Source organism: Tympanuchus pallidicinctus, unplaced genomic scaffold (genome assembly GCF_026119805.1).
Source record: "Tympanuchus pallidicinctus isolate F22 unplaced genomic scaffold, pur_lepc_1.0 scaffold116, whole genome shotgun sequence".
NCBI lineage: Eukaryota > Metazoa > Chordata > Aves > Galliformes > Phasianidae > Tympanuchus > Tympanuchus pallidicinctus.
This window is the reverse complement of record NW_026294634.1, coordinates 15025-27393: the sequence shown is the minus strand read 5'-3', so window position 1 is coordinate 27393 and position 12369 is coordinate 15025. Positions and strand designations below refer to the sequence as shown.

The 12369-nt window shown below is 29.4% G+C and overlaps 1 long non-coding RNA gene across 47 annotated transcripts in view; it reads right to left on the bottom strand.

Annotated features, from left to right (window-relative positions):
* The window catches only part of LOC128075083 (uncharacterized), a 79453-nt gene that overhangs the window by 54334 nt on the left and 12750 nt on the right, over positions 1–12369 (bottom strand). For 22 of the 47 annotated variants that reach the window (XR_008203586.1, XR_008203625.1, XR_008203617.1 and 19 more), the window contains exons 4-11: positions 10801–10964; positions 9491–9572; positions 9286–9367; positions 8059–8304; positions 5107–5229; positions 2733–2937; positions 1874–1955; positions 1261–1383 (exon numbers count right to left, since the gene is read on the bottom strand). This is a non-coding gene — a long non-coding RNA (uncharacterized LOC128075083). Of the gene's footprint in view, positions 1–1260; positions 1384–1832; positions 1956–2732; positions 2938–5106; positions 5230–8058; positions 8305–9285; positions 9368–9490; positions 9573–10800; positions 10965–11004; positions 11128–11167; positions 11291–11820; positions 11862–12369 lie in introns of all 47 variants that reach the window. The other 25 variants (XR_008203587.1, XR_008203596.1, XR_008203593.1 and 22 more) reach the window with 10 other exon arrangements.

Here is a 12369-nt window from a genome sequence, read left to right as displayed (position 1 = left end):
AATTATTTTCATAGAAATCCCTGTTTTTAACCTCAAATATCGCTTATTTTCCTAGAAATCCCTGTTTTTAACCTCAAATATCGCTTATTTTCATAGAAATCCCTGTTTTTAACCTTAAATATCGCTTATTTTCATAGAAATCCCTGTTTTTCCCCTTAAATATCGCTTATTTTCATAGAAATCCCTGTTTTTCCCCTTAAATATCGCTTATTTTCCTAGAAATCCCTGTTTTTAACCTCAAATATCGCTTATTTTCATAGAAATCCCTGTTTTTAACCTAAAATATCACTTATTTCCATAGAAATCCCAGTTTTTAACCTTAAATATCTCTTATTTTCATAGAAATCCCAGTTTTTAACCTCAAATATCGCTTATTTTCATAGAAATCCCTGTTTTTAACCTCAAATATCGCTTATTTTCATAGAAATCCCAGTTTTTCCCCTCAAATATCGCTTATTTTCATAGAAATCCCTGTTTTTAACCTAAAATATCGCTTATTTTCCTAGAAATCCCTGTTTTTCCCCTTAAATATCACTTATTTTCCTAGAAATCCCTGTTTTTAACCTAAAATATCACTTATTTTCATAGAAATCCCTGTTTTTAACCTAAAATATCGCTTATTTTCATAGAAATCCCTGTTTTTAACCTAAATATCGCTTATTTTCATAGAAATCCCTGTTTTTAACCTTAAATATCGCTTATTTTCATAGAAATCCCTGTTTTTAACCTAAAATATCGCTTATTTTCATAGAAATCCCTGTTTTTCCCCTTAAATATCGCTTATTTTCATAGAAATCCCTGTTTTTAACCTAAGATATCGCTTATTTTCATAGAAATCCCTGTTTTTCCCCTTAAATATCGCTTATTTTCATAGAAATCCCTGTTTTTAACCTAAAATATCACTTATTTTCATAGAAATCCCTGTTTTCAACCTAAAATATCGCTTATTTTCATAGAAATCCCTGTTTTTCCCCTTAAATATCGCTTATTTTCATAGAAATCCCTGTTTTTAACCTCAAATATCGCTTATTTTCCTAGAAATCCCTGTTTTTAACCTCAAATATCGCTTATTTTCCTAGAAATCCCTGTTTTTAACCTCAAATATCGCTTATTTTCCTAGAAATCCCTGTTTTTAACCTCAAATATCACTTATTTTCATAGAAATCCCTGTTTTTCCCCTTAAATATCGCTTATTTTCATAGAAATCCCTGTTTTTCCCCTTAAATATCGCTTATTTTCATAGAAATCCCTGTTTTTAACCTGAAATATCGCTTATTTTCATAGAAATCCCTGTTTTTCCCCTTAAATATCGCTTATTTTCATAGAAATCCCTGTTTTTAACCTTAAATATCGCTTATTTTCATAGAAATCCCTGTTTTTAACCTCAAATATCGCTTATTTTCATAGAAATCCCTGTTTTTAACCTCAAATATCGCTTATTTTCCTAGAAATCCCAGTTTTTAACCTTAAATATCGCTTATTTTCATAGAAATCCCTGTTTTTAACCTAAAATATCGCTTATTTTCATAGAAATCCCTGTTTTTAACCTAAATATCGCTTATTTTCATAGAAATCCCTGTTTTTCCCTTAAATATCGCTTATTTTCATAGAAATCCCTGTTTTTCCCCTTAAATATCGCTTATTTTCATAGAAATCCCTGTTTTTAACCTAAAATATCACTTATTTTCATAGAAATCCCTGTTTTTAACCTCAAATATCGCTTATTTTCATAGAAATCCCTGTTTTTAACCTCAAATATCGCTTATTTTCATAGAAATCCCTGTTTTTCCCCTTAAATATCGCTTATTTTCCTAGAAATCCCTGTTTTTAACCTCAAATATCGCTTATTTTCATAGAAATCCCTGTTTTTAACCTAAAATATCGCTTATTTTCATAGAAATCCCTGTTTTTAACCTTAAATATCGCTTATTTTCATAGAAATCCCTGTTTTTAACCTAAATATCGCTTATTTTCATAGAAATCCCTGTTTTTCCCCTTAAATATCGCTTATTTTCATAGAAATCCCTGTTTTTAACCTCAAATATCGCTTATTTTCATAGAAATCCCTGTTTTTCCCCTTAAATATCGCTTATTTTCATAGAAATCCCTGTTTTTCCCCTTAAATATCGCTTATTTTCATAGAAATCCCTGTTTTTAACCTCAAATATCGCTTATTTTCATAGAAATCCCTGTTTTTAACCTCAAATATCGCTTATTTTCATAGAAATCCCTGTTTTTCCCCTTAAATATCGCTTATTTTCATAGAAATCCCTGTTTTTAACCTAAAATATCGCTTATTTTCCTAGAAATCCCTGTTTTTCCCCTTAAATATCGCTTATTTTCCTAGAAATCCCTGTTTTTAACCTAAATATCGCTTATTTTCATAGAAATCCCTGTTTTTCCCCTTAAATATCGCTTATTTTCATAGAAATCCCTGTTTTTAACCTAAAATATCGCTTATTTTCATAGAAATCCCTGTTTTTAACCTAAAATATCGCTTATTTTCATAGAAATCCCTGTTTTTCCCCTTAAATATCGCTTATTTTCCTAGAAATCCCTGTTTTTAACCTCAAATATCGCTTATTTTCATAGAAATCCCTGTTTTTAACCTCAAATATCGCTTATTTTCCTAGAAATCCCTGTTTTTAACCTCAAATATCGCTTATTTTCCTAGAAATCCCTGTTTTTAACCTCAAATATCGCTTATTTTCATAGAAATCCCTGTTTTTAACCTTAAATATCGCTTATTTTCATAGAAATCCCTGTTTTTCCCCTTAAATATCGCTTATTTTCATAGAAATCCCTGTTTTTAACCTGAAATATCGCTTATTTTCATAGAAATCCCTGTTTTTCCCCTTAAATATCGCTTATTTTCATAGAAATCCCTGTTTTTAACCTAAAATATCGCTTATTTTCATAGAAATCCCTGTTTTTAACCTCAAATATCGCTTATTTTCATAGAAATCCCTGTTTTTAACCTCAAATATCGCTTATTTTCATAGAAATCCCTGTTTTTAACCTTAAATATCGCTTATTTTCATAGAAATCCCTGTTTTTAACCTAAAATATCGCTTATTTTCATAGAAATCCCTGTTTTTAACCTAAATATCGCTTATTTTCATAGAAATCCCTGTTTTTCCCCTTAAATATCGCTTATTTTCCTAGAAATCCCTGTTTTTCCCCTTAAATATCGCTTATTTTCATAGAAATCCCTGTTTTTAACCAAAAATATCGCTTATTTTCATAGAAATCCCTGTTTTTAACCTCAAATATCGCTTATTTTCATAGAAATCCCAGTTTTTATCCTCAAATATCGCTTATTTTCCTAGAAATCCCTGTTTTTCCCCTTAAATATCGCTTATTTTCATAGAAATCCCTGTTTTTAACCTAAAATATCGCTTATTTTCATAGAAATCCCTGTTTTTAACTAAAAATATCACTTATTTTCATAGAAATCCCTGTTTTTAACCTAAATATCGCTTATTTTCATAGAAATCCCTGTTTTTAACCTAAAATATCGCTTATTTTCATAGAAATCCCTGTTTTTAACCTAAAATATCGCTTATTTCCATAGAAATCCCTGTTTTTAACCTAAAATATCGCTTATTTTCCTAGAAATCCCTGTTTTTAACCTCAAATATCGCTTATTTTCATAGAAATCCCTGTTTTTCCCCTTAAATATCGCTTATTTTCATAGAAATCCCTGTTTTTCCCCTTAAATATCGCTTATTTTCATAGAAATCCCTGTTTTTCCCCTTAAATATCGCTTATTTTCCTAGAAATCCCTGTTTTTAACCTCAAATATCGCTTATTTTCATAGAAATCCCTGTTTTTAACCTAAAATATCGCTTATTTTCATAGAAATCCCAGTTTTTAACCTTAAATATCGCTTATTTTCATAGAAATCCCTGTTTTTAACCTCAAATATCGCTTATTTTCATAGAAATCCCTGTTTTTCCCCTTAAATATCGCTTATTTTCATAGAAATCCCTGTTTTTAACCTCAAATATCGCTTATTTTCATAGAAATCCCTGTTTTTCCCCTTAAATATCGCTTATTTTCATAGAAATCCCTGTTTTTCCCCTTAAATATCGCTTATTTTCATAGAAATCCCTGTTTTTAACCTCAAATATCACTTATTTTCATAGAAATCCCTGTTTTTAACCTCAAATATCGCTTATTTTCATAGAAATCCCTGTTTTTAACCTCAAATATCGCTTATTTTCATAGAAATCCCTGTTTTTCCCCTCAAATATCGCTTATTTTCATAGAAATCCCTGTTTTTCCCCTTAAATATCGCTTATTTTCATAGAAATCCCTGTTTTTAACCTCAAATATCGCTTATTTTCATAGAAATCCCTGTTTTTAACCTCAAATATCGCTTATTTTCATAGAAATCCCTGTTTTTAACCTAAAATATCGCTTATTTTCATAGAAATCCCTGTTTTTAACCTAAATATCGCTTATTTTCCTAGAAATCCCTGTTTTTAACCTCAAATATCGCTTATTTTCATAGAAATCCCTGTTTTCAACCTTAAATATCGCTTATTTTCATAGAAATCCCTGTTTTTCCCCTTAAATATCGCTTATTTTCATAGAAATCCCTGTTTTTAACCTCAAATATCGCTTATTTTCATAGAAATCCCTGTTTTTAACCTCAAATATCGCTTATTTTCCTAGAAATCCCTGTTTTTAACCTCAAATATCGCTTATTTTCATAGAAATCCCTGTTTTTAACCTCAAATATCGCTTATTTTCATAGAAATCCCTGTTTTTCCCCTTAAATATCGCTTATTTTCATAGAAATCCCTGTTTTTAACCTCAAATATCGCTTATTTTCATAGAAATCCCTGTTTTTCCCCTTAAATATCGCTTATTTTCATAGAAATCCCTGTTTTTCCCCTAAATATCGCTTATTTTCATAGAAATCCCTGTTTTTACCCTTAAATATCGCTTATTTTCATAGAAATCCCTGTTTTTAACCTCAAATATCGCTTATTTTCATAGAAATCCCTGTTTTTAACCTTAAATATCGCTTATTTTCATAGAAATCCCTGTTTTTAACCTCAAATATCGCTTATTTTCATAGAAATCCCTGTTTTTAACCTAAAATATCGCTTATTTTCATAGAAATCCCTGTTTTTAACCTTAAATATCGCTTATTTTCATAGAAATCCCTGTTTTTCCCCTTAAATATCGCTTATTTTCATAGAAATCCCTGTTTTTAACCTAAAATATCACTTATTTTCATAGAAATCCCTGTTTTTAACCTCAAATATCGCTTATTTTCATAGAAATCCCTGTTTTTAACCTTAAATATCGCTTATTTTCATAGAAATCCCTGTTTTTCCCCTTAAATATCGCTTATTTTCATAGAAATCCCTGTTTTTAACCTAAAATATCGCTTATTTTCATAGAAATCCCTGTTTTTAACTAAATATCGCTTATTTTCATAGAAATCCCTGTTTTTAACCTAAGATATCGCTTATTTTCATAGAAATCCCTGTTTTTAACCTTAAAATATCGCTTATTTCCATAGAAATCCCTGTTTTTCCCCTTAAATATCGCTTATTTTCATAGAAATCCCTGTTTTTAACCTCAAATATCGCTTATTTTCATAGAAATCCCTGTTTTTAACCTCAAATATCGCTTATTTTCATAGAAATCCCTGTTTTTAACCTAAAATATCGCTTATTTTCATAGAAATCCCTGTTTTTAACCTCAAATATCGCTTATTTTCATAGAAATCCCTGTTTTTAACCTTAAAATATCGCTTATTTTCATAGAAATCCCTGTTTTTAACCAAAAATATCGCTTATTTTCATAGAAATCCCTGTTTTTAACCTCAAATATCGCTTATTTTCATAGAAATCCCTGTTTTTAACCTAAATATCGCTTATTTTCATAGAAATCCCTGTTTTTCCCCTTAAATATCGCTTATTTTCATAGAAATCCCTGTTTTTAACCTAAAATATCGCTTATTTTCATAGAAATCCCAGTTTTTAACTAAAAATATCACTTATTTTCATGGGAAATCCCTGTTTTTAACCTCAAATATCGCTTATTTTCATAGAAATCCCTGTTTTTAACCTAAAATATCGCTTATTTTCATAGAAATCCCTGTTTTCCCCTTAAATATCGCTTATTTTCCTAGAAATCCCTGTTTTTAACCTCAAATATCGCTTATTTTCCTAGAAATCCCTGTTTTTAACCTCAAATATCGCTTATTTTCATAGAAATCCCTCTTTTTAACCTCAAATATCGCTTATTTTCCTAGAAATCCCTGTTTTTAACCTTAAATATCGCTTATTTTCCTAGAAATCCCTGTTTTTAACCTCAAATATCGCTTATTTTCATAGAAATCCCTGTTTTTCCCCTTAAATATCGCTTATTTTCATAGAAATCCCTGTTTTTCCCCTTAAATATCGCTTATTTTCCTAGAAATCCCTGTTTTTAACCTTAAATATCGCTTATTTTCCTAGAAATCCCTGTTTTTCCCCTTAAATATCGCTTATTTTCATAGAAATCCCTGTTTTTAACCTAAAATATCGCTTATTTTCATAGAAATCCCTGTTTTTAACCTCAAATATCACTTATTTTCATAGAAATCCCTGTTTTTAACCTAAAATATCGCTTATTTTCCTAGAAATCCCTGTTTTTCCCCTTAAATATCGCTTATTTTCATAGAAATCCCTGTTTTTAACCTAAAATATCGCTTATTTTCATAGAAATCCCTGTCTTTAACCTTAAATATCGCTTGTTTTCTAGAAATCCCTGTTTTTCCCCTTAAATATCCATTATTTTCATAGAAATCCCTATTTTTAACCTAAAATATCACTTACTTTCATAGAAATCCCTGTTTTTAACACTTAAATATCACTTATTTTCATAGAAATCCCTGTTTTTAACCTAAAATATCGCTTATTTTCATAGAAATCCCTTTTTTTAACCTAAAATATCCCTTATTTTCATAGAAATCCCTGTTTTTAACGTTAAATATCGCTTATCTCCGTAGAAATCCCTGTTTTTCCCCTTAAATATCGCTTAATTTCATAGAAATCCCAGTTTTTAACCTCAAATATCGCTTATTTTCATAGAAATCCCTGTCTTTAACCTTAAATATCGCTTGTTTTCATAGAAATCCCTGTTTTTAACAACTAAATATCTCTCATTTTCATAGAAATCCCTGTTTTTCCCCTTAAATATCGCTTATTTTCATAGAAATCCCAGTTTTTCCCCTTAAATATCGCTTATTTTCATAGAAATCCCTGTTTTTCCCCTTAAATACCGCTTATTTTCATAGAAATCCCTGTTTTTCCCCTCAAATATTGATTATTTTCATAGAAATCCCAGTTTTTAACCCTCAAATATCGCTTGTTTTCCTAGAAATCCCTGTTTTTCCCCTCAAATATTGATTATTTTCCTAGAAATCCCTGTTTTTACCCTTAAATATCGCTTATTTTCGTAGAAATCCCTGTTTTTAACCTAAAATATCGCTTATTTTCATAGAAATCCCTGTTTTTAACTGTAAATATCGCTTATTTTCATAGAAATCCCTGTTTTTCCCCTAAAATATTGCTTATTTTCACAGTAATCCAAGTTTTTCCCCTTAAATATCGCTTAATTTCATAGAAATCCCAGTTTTTCCCCTAAATATCGCTTATTTTCACAGAAATCCCTGTTTTTAACCTCAAATATCGCTTATTTTCATAGAAATCCCTGTTTTTAACCTCAAATATCGCTTATTTTCATAGAAATCCCTGTTTTTAACCTCAAATATCGCTTATTTTCATAGAAATCCCTGTTTTTAACCTCAAATATCACTTATTTCCATAGAAATCCCTGTTTTTCCCCTTAAATATCGCTTATTTTCCTAGAAATCCCTGTTTTTAACCTCAAATATCGCTTATTTTCATAGAAATCCCTGTTTTTAACCTCAAATATCGCTTATTTTCATAGAAATCCCTGTTTTTAACCTCAAATATCGCTTATTTTCATAGAAATCCCTGTTTTTCCCCTTAAATATCGCTTATTTTCATAGAAATCCCTGTTTTTAACCTAAAATATCGCTTATTTTCATAGAAATCCCTGTTTTTAACCTCAAATATCGCTTATTTTCATAGAAATCCCTGTTTTTCCCCTTAAATATCGCTTATTTTCATAGAAATCCCTGTTTTTAACCTCAAATATCGCTTATTTTCATAGAAATCCCTGTTTTTAACCTGAAATATCGCTTATTTTCATAGAAATCCCTGTTTTTCCCCTTAAATATCGCTTATTTTCATAGAAATCCCTGTTTTTAACCTAAAATATCGCTTATTTTCATAGAAATCCCTGTTTTTAACCTAAAATATCGCTTATTTTCATAGAAATCCCTGTTTTTAACCTCAAATATCGCTTATTTTCATAGAAATCCCAGTTTTTATCCTTAAATATCGCTTATTTTCATAGAAATCCCTGTTTTTCCCCTTAAATATCGCTTATTTTCATAGAAATCCCTGTTTTTAACCTAAAATATCGCTTATTTTCATAGAAATCCCTGTTTTTACTAAATATCACTTATTTTCATAGAAATCCCTGTTTTTAACCTAAATATCGCTTATTTTCATAGAAATCCCTGTTTTTAACCTAAAATATCGCTTATTTTCATAGAAATCCCTGTTTTTCCCCTTAAATATCGCTTATTTTCATAGAAATCCCTGTTTTTAACCTCAAATATCGCTTATTTTCATAGAAATCCCTGTTTTTAACCTAAAATATCGCTTATTTTCATAGAAATCCCTGTTTTTAACCTCAAATATCGCTTATTTTCATAGAAATCCCTGTTTTTAACCTAAAATATCGCTTATTTTCATAGAAATCCCTGTTTTTAACCCTTAAATATCGCTTATTTTCATAGAAATCCCTGTTTTTAACCTAAATATCGCTTATTTTCCTAGAAATCCCTGTTTTTAACCTTAAAATATCGCTTATTTTCATAGAAATCCCTGTTTTTAACCTTAAATATCGCTTATTTTCATAGAAATCCCTGTTTTTCCCCTTAAATATCGCTTATTTTCATAGAAATCCCTGTTTTTCCCCTTAAATATCGCTTATTTTCCTAGAAATCCCTGTTTTTCCCCTTAAATATCGCTTATTTTCATAGAAATCCCTGTTTTTAACCTCAAATATCGCTTATTTTCATAGAAATCCCTGTTTTTAACCTAAAATATCGCTTATTTTCCTAGAAATCCCTGTTTTTCCCCTTAAATATCGCTTATTTTCCTAGAAATCCCTGTTTTTAACCTTAAATATCGCTTATTTTCATAGAAATCCCTGTTTTTAACCTTAAATATCGCTTATTTTCATAGAAATCCCTGTTTTTAACCTAAATATCGCTTATTTTCATAGAAATCCCTGTTTTTAACCTCAAATATCGCTTATTTTCATAGAAATCCCTGTTTTTAACCTTAAGATATCGCTTATTTTCATAGAAATCCCTGTTTTTAACCTTAAATATCGCTTATTTTCATAGAAATCCCTGTTTTTCCCCTAAAATATCGCTTATTTTCATAGAAATCCCTGTTTTTAACCTCAAATATCGCTTATTTCATAGAAATCCCTGTTTTTAACCGTTAAATATCGCTTATTTTCATAGAAATCCCTGTTTTTAACCTAAAATATCGCTTATTTTCATAGAAATCCCTGTTTTTAACCTCAAATATCGCTTATTTTCATAGAAATCCCTGTTTTTAACCTCAAATATCGCTTATTTTCATAGAAATCCCTGTTTTTCCCCTTAAATATCGCTTATTTTCCTAGAAATCCCTGTTTTTCCCCTTAAATATCGCTTATTTTCATAGAAATCCCTGTTTTTAACCAAAAATATCACTTATTTTCATAGAAATCCCTGTTTTTAACCTCAAATATCGCTTATTTTCATAGAAATCCCAGTTTTTATCCTCAAATATCGCTTATTTTCATAGAAATCCCTGTTTTTCCCCTTAAATATCGCTTATTTTCATAGAAATCCCTGTTTTTAACCTAAAATATCGCTTATTTTCATAGAAATCCCTGTTTTTACTAAAAATATCACTTATTTTCATGGAAATCCCTGTTTTTAACCTCAAATATCGCTTATTTTCATAGAAATCCCTGTTTTTAACCTAAAATATCGCTTATTTTCATAGAAATCCCTGTTTTTCCCCTTAAATATCGCTTATTTTCCTAGAAATCCCTGTTTTTAACCTCAAATATCGCTTATTTTCCTAGAAATCCCTGTTTTTAACCTAAAATATCGCTTATTTTCCTAGAAATCCCTGTTTTTAACCTCAAATATCGCTTATTTTCATAGAAATCCCTGTTTTTAACCTAAAATATCGCTTATTTTCGTAGAAATCCCTGTTTTTCCCCTTAAATATCGCTTAATTTCATAGAAATCCCTCTTTTTAACCTCAAATATCGCTTATTTTCCTAGAAATCCCTGTTTTTAACCTCAAATATCGCTTATTTCATAGAAATCCCTGTTTTTAACCTCAAATATCGCTTATTTTCATAGAAATCCCTGTTTTTCCCCTTAAATATCGCTTATTTTCATAGAAATCCCTGTTTTTCCCCTTAAATATCGCTTATTTTCCTAGAAATCCCTGTTTTTCCCCTTAAATATCGCTTATTTTCATAGAAATCCCTGTTTTTAACCTCAAATATCGCTTATTTTCATAGAAATCCCTGTTTTTAACCTAAAATATCGCTTATTTTCATAGAAATCCCTGTTTTTCCCCTTAAATATCGCTTATTTTCATAGAAATCCCTGTTTTTAACCTAAAATATCGCTTATTTCCATAGAAATCCCTGTTTTTAACCTTAAATATCGCTTATTTTCATAGAAATCCCTGTTTTTAACCTGAAATATCGCTTATTTTCATAGAAATCCCTGTTTTTAACCTCAAATATCGCTTATTTTCATAGAAATCCCTGTTTTTAACCTAAATATCGCTTATTTTCATAGAAATCCCTGTTTTTAACCTTAAATATCGCTTATTTTCATAGAAATCCCTGTTTTTCCCCTTAAATATCGCTTATTTTCATAGAAATCCCTGTTTTTAACCTAAAATATCGCTTATTTTCATAGAAATCCCTGTTTTTAACCTAAATATCGCTTATTTTCATAGAAATCCCAGTTTTTAACCTAAAATATCGCTTATTTTCATAGAAATCCCTGTTTTTAACCTTAAATATCGCTTATTTTCATAGAAATCCCTGTTTTTAACCTAAAATATCGCTTATTTTCATAGAAATCCCTGTTTTTCCCCTTAAATATCGCTTATTTTCATAGAAATCCCTGTTTTTCCCCTTAAATATCGCTTATTTTCATAGAAATCCCTGTTTTTCCCCTTAAATATCGCTTATTTTCATAGAAATCCCTGTTTTTAACCTCAAATATCGCTTATTTCCATAGAAATCCCTGTTTTTCCCCTTAAATATCGCTTATTTTCCTAGAAATCCCTGTTTTTCCCCTTAAATATCGCTTATTTTCATAGAAATCCCTGTTTTTAACCTCAAATATCGCTTATTTTCCTAGAAATCCCTGTTTTTCCCCTTAAATATCGCTTATTTTCATAGAAATCCCTGTTTTTAACCTCAAATATCGCTTATTTTCATAGAAATCCCTGTTTTTAACCTAAATATCGCTTATTTTCATAGAAATCCCTGTTTTTCCCCTTAAATATCGCTTATTTTCCTAGAAATCCCTGTTTTTCCCCTTAAATATCGCTTATTTTCATAGAAATCCCTGTTTTTAACCAAATATCGCTTATTTTCATAGAAATCCCTGTTTTTAACCTAAAATATCGCTTATTTTCATAGAAATCCCTGTTTTTCCCCTCAAATATCGCTTATTTTCATAGAAATCCCTGTTTTTCCCCTTAAATATCGCTTATTTTCATAGAAATCCCTGTTTTTAACCTAAAATATCGCTTATTTTCATAGAAATCCCTGTTTTTACTAAAAATATCACTTATTTTCATAGAAATCCCTGTTTTTAACCTAAGATATCGCTTATTTTCATAGAAATCCCTGTTTTTAACCTAAAATATCGCTTATTTCCATAGAAATCCCTGTTTTTCCCCTTAAATATCGCTTATTTTCCTAGAAATCCCTGTTTTTAACCTAAAATATCGCTTATTTTCATAGAAATCCCTGTTTTTAACTAAAAATATCGCTTATTTTCCTAGAAATCCCAGTTTTTAACCTCAAATATCGCTTATTTTCATAGAAATCCCTGTTTTTAACCTCAAATATCGCTTATTTTCATAGAAATCCCTGTTTTTCCCCTAAATATCGCTTATTTTCATAGAAATCCCTCTTTTTAACCTCAAATATCGCTTATTT